Source organism: Macaca nemestrina, chromosome 3 (assembly GCF_043159975.1).
Source record: "Macaca nemestrina isolate mMacNem1 chromosome 3, mMacNem.hap1, whole genome shotgun sequence".
In the NCBI taxonomy this organism is placed as follows: Eukaryota; Metazoa; Chordata; class Mammalia; order Primates; family Cercopithecidae; genus Macaca; species Macaca nemestrina.
Genome location: NC_092127.1, coordinates 132,596,893 through 132,606,372, shown reverse-complemented (window position 1 = coordinate 132,606,372; position 9,480 = coordinate 132,596,893). Strand labels below are relative to the sequence as shown.

General features: G+C 32.1%; 1 non-coding gene across 1 annotated transcript; it reads right to left on the bottom strand.

Annotated features, from left to right (window-relative positions):
- LOC105477354 (uncharacterized) lies at positions 1-2,393 on the bottom strand. Its single transcript, XR_011620589.1, has 6 exons — positions 2,363-2,393; positions 1,896-1,916; positions 1,434-1,472; positions 642-665; positions 113-136; positions 1-26 (listed from the first exon to the last, which is right to left on the bottom strand). It is a non-coding gene; the product is annotated as an uncharacterized protein (transcript).
- Between the last annotated feature and the right edge of the window lie 7,087 nt (positions 2,394-9,480).

Here is a 9,480-nt window from a genome sequence, read left to right as displayed (position 1 = left end):
TGTTTTTCTCTCAGAACTTTTCTCTGCTAAAATCAATAAAGTGTACCTTGTAAAATATGTTTTCATGAAGACAAACTTTTAACATAATTTAAATTTCGTTGATGCTTCTTACCCTGTTCATACCATTGATGTATTCCTTAGGGATAAAAAAGAAAAGATAAACAATATTAGTGAAACAAGACATAAATGAGTGGAAATCTATGAGAAACTATACTTCACATCGTGCTGATACAAATTTAAAAATAAATCTATTTTTCCTGAATGAACTAATATTCCTTATTATATCATTTCTAACCCTAAATGGTCTTTCCCACTACAAAATTAAGTCAATCAAATCAGCAATCTCTAGAATTCTCAGCAGAATTCATTAGTGCTGATATAAATTTAAAAATAAATTTATTTTTCATGAAAGAGCTAGTATTCCTTAGTGTATCATTTCTAACCTTTAAGTGGTGTTTCCCTACACTTTCTTTGCGTAAGACTACTATGTAAGTGTGCAATTAACAATATTTTTACATTGTTCCACTCAATTTTGTTATCCTTGACTTTCACTTTGTTTTAGGCACTGTTCTGAGTCTCCTGATCTTAACACTTACTTCCCTTTGTTAATTGTACTGTATATTCCGTGGAGTCATTCTTACCTCTCTTGATTCTAATGGTATAGGCTACAAAAAAAAAAAAAAAAGGTTATGTTAAAATTCATTCATAGTTGGGTTATCTATCAAATCATTTAGATAATGTCCTTGAATTAAAATATGATGTTCTTCTACTCAGCAATTAAGTCAAAAAATTATAGAGAATATGACACATACGTATTATTTACAGTTAAGAGCATTCTATTATAAGGAGTAAGGAAACTGTAAACCTCCACATATGTCATGGAAAGGAGAGCAGAATGTTTTGGAGAGGCAAACATTTAAGTACAAATGAAAATATAAAGTGACTCTTTAATATATGCATATCTTGTTTCTATATTATTTCTGGGCGTTTGGGTGACTGAATGATGGGAAGAGTTGATCAACTTAGGTTACAAAACAACAACAAAAAACCTTTTTATTTTTAAGGCAGTTTCTTGCTCTATTGCCCTGGTGCTATCATGACTCACTGCAGCTTTAACCTCCCACGCTCAAGTGACCCTCCCACCTCAGCTTCCCAAGTAGCTGGGACCACAAGTGCATGGCACCACATCCGACTATTTTTTTTTTCAAATTTTTTTTGTGGAAATGGGGTTTGGTTATGTTGTTTAGGCTGGTCGCAAATTTCTGGGCTCAAGCAATCCTGCCTCAGCCTCCCAAAGTGTTGGGATTACAAGTGTGAGCCACTGCACCCAGTAAAAAAAAAAAAAAAAAAAAAAAAAAAAATTATGAATATAAATTAAATAATTTTTCCCAGAAAAATGTTTCTTCTTTTAAGAATAAATGGATAACACTTACCAAAACAAGCCTGAGAAACTTTCCTTCTTTGATAATTTCCTATTGAAATTAAATTGTGAATTATAAAAATAATAAAAACACCAAAAAAACCCCACATTATTCCCATTTGAACACAAATACTCCATTTAATTTGGTAAACCAACAGATTTCTAGGGTAGAAGAACAAATAATTAGTTTTAGTTTTATGATCTAATTTTACAATCTAAAGAACACCTACACCTTAATTAGTTCCTTCTTCACCAGGCCAGGGAATTTAATAAGTCTATGCTTACCAAAATAACTAAGAAGTTGAATAGGAATTTCATCAAACAGAATTGAGAGAGCAATCCAGGTACTTAAGTTGTTGGATGCATTTGAAGGGAAATAAAAATTGTAAAGAAGAAGACAATCAACATGCATGATAGCAAACTGAAAGAGAGCAAAAGGAAGAGAGAATCTTGACTCCTCATAAACAGAGCTTACCTCACTGCTCTCTGATGGATTCTGTAAAAAATAGTAAGTTTAAAATGGTATTATTCCAATTGCAGGACAGAATGTAGGATTAGTTGTGCTCATAGAAAGTTGTGATAGAGGTAACTAATTCAAGATTCAACATCTCTAATGAGACCAAACTGTAAACCACAGGCTTGAATATGTGTAACAATGAAAAAAAGCAAGAATACATTAAAATAAGCATGTCAACAGATTCTGTTTAATTAACTACTTCTCTTGGATAAAAATAAGACCTTTATTATTATTTTTTTTTTTTCTAAGTCTGTGTGTCGTCCTCTAAGTTTGTGAGAGCAAATTATGTCTGGCAGTGCTTGAACTAAAGAAATGGTGCGTCAGCAAAAGTGAAACAGGCTGTTTCATAGAGAAAGGAAGAGCACATTTGGAGTATACACTTCACAATTAGAGTGAGTTCTTGGAATGCAGAATAGAGTATTTACCTGAAGGAGTTCTGGGTATCTAAGAGGAAGTTTCTGTGAAAAACAATGCAAGAATTGTAAAACAAAAAGTAACTAAATCACAGTAACAATATAATAATACATATATAATATGATGATTTTTGACACTGCTATTTCCAAAAGGTATGTGTTTTAATAACAATATTTGTCATAGACCAAGTTTCTCTGGGAATACAGTGGAAAAAAAGAAATCATAATTATCTTATAGACAAATATCAAAGGAAAATAATCATTTCCTTTCTTTAGATTGTGGCTGGGAGTTGAGGAAACTATGTAAAACATCTTTTAAAAAGCAAAAATTCTGGGTTAGAATTTATAATTCTGGGTTAGAATAATAAACAATTTATTTAGTTTTCTGAATTATTTATATTACACCAAAATTCTAAAGATGATTTTAAACTAGTATAAAAAAATGTTGGGCAAATTATAATTTCCTAATTCAAATGTTTGGGTTTTATTTTTATTTTTTATTTTTATATACTTTAAGTTCTAGGGTACATGTGCACTACGTGAAGGTTCGTCACATATGTATACATGTGCCATGCTGGTGTGCTGCACCCATTAACTCGTCATTTACATTAGGTATATCTCCTAACGCTATCCCTCCCCGCTGCCCCCACCCCACAACAGGCCCCAGTGTGTGATGTTCCCCTTCCCGTGTCCAAGTGTTCTCATTGTTCAATTCCCACCTATGAGTGAGAACATGCGGTGTTTGGTTTTTTGTCCTTGCCAAAGTTTGCTGAGAATGATGGTTTCCAGCTTCATCCATGTCCCTACAAAGGACATGAACTCATCCATTTTTATGGCTGCATAGTATTCCATGGTGTGTATGTGCCACATTTTCTTAATCCAGTCTATCATTGATAGACATTTAGGTTGGTTCCAAGTCTTTGCTATAGTGAATAGTGCCTCAATAAACATACATGTGCATGTGTCTTTATAGCAGCATGATTTACAATCCTTTGGGTGTAGCATGATTTATAATCCTTTGGGTATATTGTCTAGGTTTTATTTTTATCATCACTTAAATTATATGACAATTGATCTCAATCTGCATAGACTTCATGTTAAACAGTGACATAAACAAACAAACACATAACTCTATTGTTTCCTTTGAAATAAAAGTGTAGCATCTATTTTCTGGGCTGCTTTTCCCCACTTCCTGGTAAAATGACAAGATAAGAACTGCTCAGATGGTTCATTCCTGAGGAAGATGTATCATTGTTTTGGTAACTTGCAAGCAGAGATTTCTTTCTATTGATGCTTAGATTATAGCATAAACAAAGACTATTGGTTCAGAAGTTGACAATGACTGATTCTGCAGTTTCCAAAGGGGAATTTAGAGAACAAGTCTGTCAGTGCAAACAACAGACTATATCCGCATTTCAGAAATTTTGCTTCTGTATGAGATAATTTCAGTGTCCAAATATCTCCAATCATCCCTCTAAACTGATGTTTTTTTCAGTCAGGTGTTTATTCTTCTCATTCATTAACTACACATAACAAGAGAATAGAGAAACTTTTTGGTTCACATCCCTATCTAATTGATATAAACACTCTTTTTGAGAAGAAAGGTAATTTTAATATACATTATCTAGTTTCATTATTTACATTGTTTACAGTGACCACAATAAATTGATCACTCAATCAGCTGAATCACCCCAGGTTTCTATCCCTTGTGGGGGGAAGAAAAGTTGACACAAGCCATCTCAGATGAGGGTTTGATTTTGATTCCAAAAGTAGGATACATTGGAATATGTGGCTTTGTGTTATATTTGGTAAAGAAATGTTGGATTACTATTACATTTTTAGAAACATGAGAATTTTGTAGTAGACTCAAGGAACAGGCCTAATCACATTGTTTGATGCTACTTATTATGTTGTGCACTACCTTATTCTTTTTCTTACTTTTAAATTTTTAGCTCTTTTTTATTGTGGGGTGCTTATAATTCAAGCCAGACATTTTATTCAGAGTTATGGCTCTCAGTGGACTGTATAACAATGATGAAAATGGGAAGCATTACTGTATTTCTATTGTCAAGCCTTCAGAGGCCAACTAGAGATCATGCAGTGCTTGAAGATTATTCCTCTGGGTATCCCATATTTGATGAAGTGTTAGGTCATTTCTAACAAGAATCTAAATCTTTCTAAATTCTCTACTGAACTTACAGGCCTGGCAAGAGCAACAGCCACAAGACAAGTGAGAATGAGAAGCTTCATGGTGATAAAAGCCTATGTAAGAGGACAAAAAAAGAAAGAGTTAGATATTATTATTTTTATTTATTTATTTATTTATTTCATGGCTTACATAAAGTTGCTTTTACACTTTATTAATCATCTCAACTTGTTTTCCATTATCAATATAAAATTACACATAAAACTTGTATTGAATTGCCAATTGAAAGGATAGCCATAAACCAGGTGATCAGAGTGGTTCCTTAGAAACCGCAGGAGATTACACCATATCTAAAAACATTGTTATTGTGACGTAGAGAATGGTAAGTTAATGAGATGACTCATTCCTTAGTTTAAAGGTACTGGAAAATTAGAAAGGTGTATGGAGAATTAGAAACTGTTAACACCATCCTTCAGTGTGGTTTGAAGATAGCATACTATATTAAATTTATTTCCTGAAAAAAAAAAAATCCTTGATTTTTCAACAAAGGAGCAAATGATGATAAAATAGGCTGATTTGAGGAGCTGTAACGTGAATTTTTATAAACTTAAGATTTTAAAAACCTTACTACTCAATATCAATGTTTATCATTCTAGTCATAGTTCTTATATTATTCAGAAATACTTATTTCGTACAAACATTTTTCTTCACTAACTCTTTAAAACATGACATTTTGTCCTTAATGTAATAATATGGGCTTAGAGAAACAGAGAAGTGCTAATTTTGAAATACAATTGAAAAAAGAAAACACTTTTCCTCCTAGATCACAAATCAGATTTTCTAAAGTGAGCAGTAAAGTAAAATCCACTGAGAACTGGAATTTAATTTGATTGACAATTTTTGAAAATGAGTTTCTCTTTTAAATCCATTTGAGAGCATTCTTTTCTTTTAGAGTCTTCATGAAAAATCCCGTCTGCATGTTATGTAAAAGCTATTCCTCTCCTTCAATTATTTTTAAAAATAATCTAGTCATAACTTCATGTTTTGCTACATTGGAATATTCATGACATAAATGCATGAAGATGATTGAATTGGATAGAATCAAAATATTGACATGTCTTATATTTGATTTCTTTAGTTTCATTAAGTTGCAAGCACCCAGAAATATGGACATTCACATGTACCGGGAAAATGGTTTCCAGAGAAATCATTAGAAAAAAAATCAGGTCACACATGCTATTGGTTCACATATTAATCAACATACTAATGTTGACATTTATATATATAGCTTCAGTCTACAAATTTTAGAATCTAAATGTGTTAATAAACAAGGCATATTTTGAACCCAAATAAATTTACTATTTGTGTCTTTCTGAATATCTAAATTTAATAATCAGTACAAAGTAGTCATCTATATCTAATTACCTATTATAGATAAACACATTGCAGAGTTAACTTTATTACCCAAATGACATGAAACAAAAATGGCCTTGAAATATTCTGCTAGAAATGGTTTTTGTTATGGTAATTACAAAAATAAATTATTTGCATAACAACTTCTCATAGAATCAAGTAAAAATAATTTAAATTACCTTACCCCAAGTCTCTACTGAAATTATGTATCAACTTTAAAAACATGTAATATTTTAGTTACAAAATTATCAAAAAATGATTTGGTATTTTTATAAAACTGTATTGATTCATCACCTAAAGTTCTAAAATGGTATCAAAATTTGCAAAGGGATTTTTAAGGTGCCAGCAAATCATAAGAAGGTTTAATATTTGTAAACATATGGAAAAGTTACAAATATACTTAGTAAATAGTGGAAGAAAGTGTAAAATATAAAATGATAGTAATTTTACTGTATGTAAACGCAGTACCTTAAGCCCAAGACTGGAGAGAAGCAAGGTGTGTTGATGATCAAGATGATGGCCTATCTCTTTGCTTCACAGCTATTTAAATGTGGTAATTAGAAAACAATAATTTTGTGGTTTCAGTTCAACCAGTAGGTTTATTTACATTCTAAGAATTCTCCCAAATAGGAAACTAATTTTCTGTCCAATTCCTTTCCCAGGAAATTCTGAGAGCTTTCAACAGGGAGTGATTCATGCTATGATAACAGATTACACAAGAAATAAAGTGGCATTATTGAAAATTAAAATACAAAAATTTCCAAAAGTATGGCTATTATAAAAACATGATTTTATGTTGAATCTATAATTTGACAGGAACATATTAATACAATTCTCTGTATATCTTTTGAAAAATTCAATTCCTGTAATGGAAATCCTGGGGACAAAATGGGGTCTTAGAAATGTTCCAATTTTTATCGGTATACTAGGCCATTAAAATAATTCACCATTTATTTACCTTTTAAAATGCAACTTGTCCTCTATTGTTTGTTGTGACTATCTGCTTTATGGATTAACTTATACTGTATATGCTCTGATCTTTTTTTCAAATAAGGAAATCCAACTGCCCTATATGTTGGTATTTAAGCTACATCAGACAATTTTTTGTTTGCTTTCTTTTAGGCATATTGGTTGTGATAGTTTGTATTTAACAAATTATAACATTGTCTAATTAGAAGTAATATTTATTCATTAATTATAATTTTAAAAGATTTTGGAAAAGTATATCATACCTCTGATTTTCTATTTTTTAAAGTAAATAAAGGGAAAAAATGAAAATGCCTCTCTCCTATCCCCAATTCTGTTCCTTTATGTTAACTATCATTATACAACGTAGAAAAATACTATATCCTGAGCAAAATATCTGTAATAGAGAGGGTTTTTAAAAACTGTTGTTGACTGCGACTTTGCTCTTTTACAGGAAAAGAATAATACTATCTATTTTAGGTAATAAAAACATAATAATGATATTTACAGCCTTTTCACAGTCACATGAAGAGGGCATTATTCTGGGTTAAAAGAAGTTTCAGACTGGTTAATTTCAGATTGGGGATCAGAAGAGACGTACTTTTCCATATTAGAGTTCTCTTTAGTTAGTGTCTTCCTTACTGACTACATCACATCAATTTCAATAACTTACTAGTGTTTCCTATTCACTGTGATTCATTTAAGAGGCTGAGGACAAGCATCAGCTGCATTATAATACCTTGCTTTTGTCTTTTCCCAGAAGTGTACCCAGGAAAACTGATTTATTTTACTTCTAACTCAAAATCAAGCAATATAAAAATCTACTGTAATTTATGAAAAGATTCTGTATCCTCATTTGTTCATTCATTTATTTACTTATTTATTCAGAAAGATGAAAGTGCTGGACAAGGTATTGGGGATCTAAAACTTGAGCAACACAAAATTTCCAGCCTCAAAGTATGACGGATAATTAACCCTCAAAAAGTAAAGAATTTTAATTTTTACAAAAAGTTCAAAAATAGAGATTTGAACAGGGCCTCTGGAGTATGGAGTACCTGAGGACAACTAAGACTGTTGGCCATATCAAACGAGGCCCCTTAGATGAATTTGATAATAAGAAGCCTTGACATCATAGGGGATCAAGTAAACAATTACAAATGTCTAATTTACATCATAAGGCAAACCACCTCTTAGTGAATTTACATAGCAGCTCTAGAAATTTTCATGAACTCAAAATTTAGGGTTTTAAAAATCTGTAATGCAGCCAGGCATGGTGCCTCATGTCTGTCATCTAAGCGCTTTTGAAGGCCAAGTTGGAAGGATTGCTTTAGGCCAGGAGTTTGAGACCAGCCTAGGCATCATAGCAAGAACCCATCTCTATTTTCAAATAAATAAATAAATAAATAAATAAATAAATACATAAATAAATAAATACTAATCTATAATTCCCTAGAGATAAGGATCAATCTCTACTTTGCCTCAATTAGTTATTAGTAATTACAGAGGGTTAAGCAGGTTTTCCTTTTAAAAAAATAAATCATTATTATTGTACAATATGACTATCCACTATAATTTGAGAAAATATGATTTTATATGATTACTGTAGATTTGTGCAATCAATGCCCAGTCTGCAAGATTTTAACTGAGGTTTAATGTGTTATCTTGATAATTTTCTGTATGCTTTTATCAGTTAAATTTGGTCTGTTGTAACCATTAAAAAAGCTCCATTTGAAGCATATATTTAGGGATTTGTCCCATAAATAAATACAAAATGAAATTATCTTCTGAAAGTCAGTATTTAATTTTCTGTGTAACAGGGTCACATGTAGGTTCAACATGTAATTGATCATCCAATGTTCAACACTTCTAGTAATGAAAGGGTTAGCTCTTAATAATTACAATAAGACAACACCATAAACCAGGACTATTCCAGGAATACTAGGACACAGATACTCTTGTCAAATGACACGGACACTCTAGTCAAATGACACAACTACTTTTGAACCTCCAACAGATTCTCTAAACAAGGGAAAGTGGAAATAGATCAGGTAAGGGGCAACTACAGGAAGCTTATTTCTTTTTAGGATTCATACTCATTGGAAAATTAATACATACAGGCCAGGCACAGTGGCTCATGCCTGTAATCCCAGCACTTGGGGAGGTGGAGGCTGGTGGGTCACTTGACATCAGGAGTTCAAGGCCAGCCTGGCCAACATGGCATAACCCCGTCTCTACTGAAAACACAAAAATTAGCCAGGCGTGATGGTGCCTGCCTGTAATCCCAGCTACTCGAGAGGCTGAGGAAGGAGAATCACTTGAACCCGGGAGGTGGAGGCTGCAGTGAATTGAGACTGTGCTGCTGAACTCTAACCTGGGCAATAGAGCAAGACTCTGTCTCAAAAAAAAAAAAAAAAAAGAATATTAATACATACAAAAATGAAAGGAGACCTCATTAGCAATAGATAGATTTTGAGGAAAACATATTATGTCAAGTGGTAAATTTTACTATGCAGTTATGTATATTACTGCTACACATTCTGCTTCATATTGAAACCTGCTCTCAGAGACTCATTTTGTTGAAGTCAGTAATTCAGAGCACGAAATT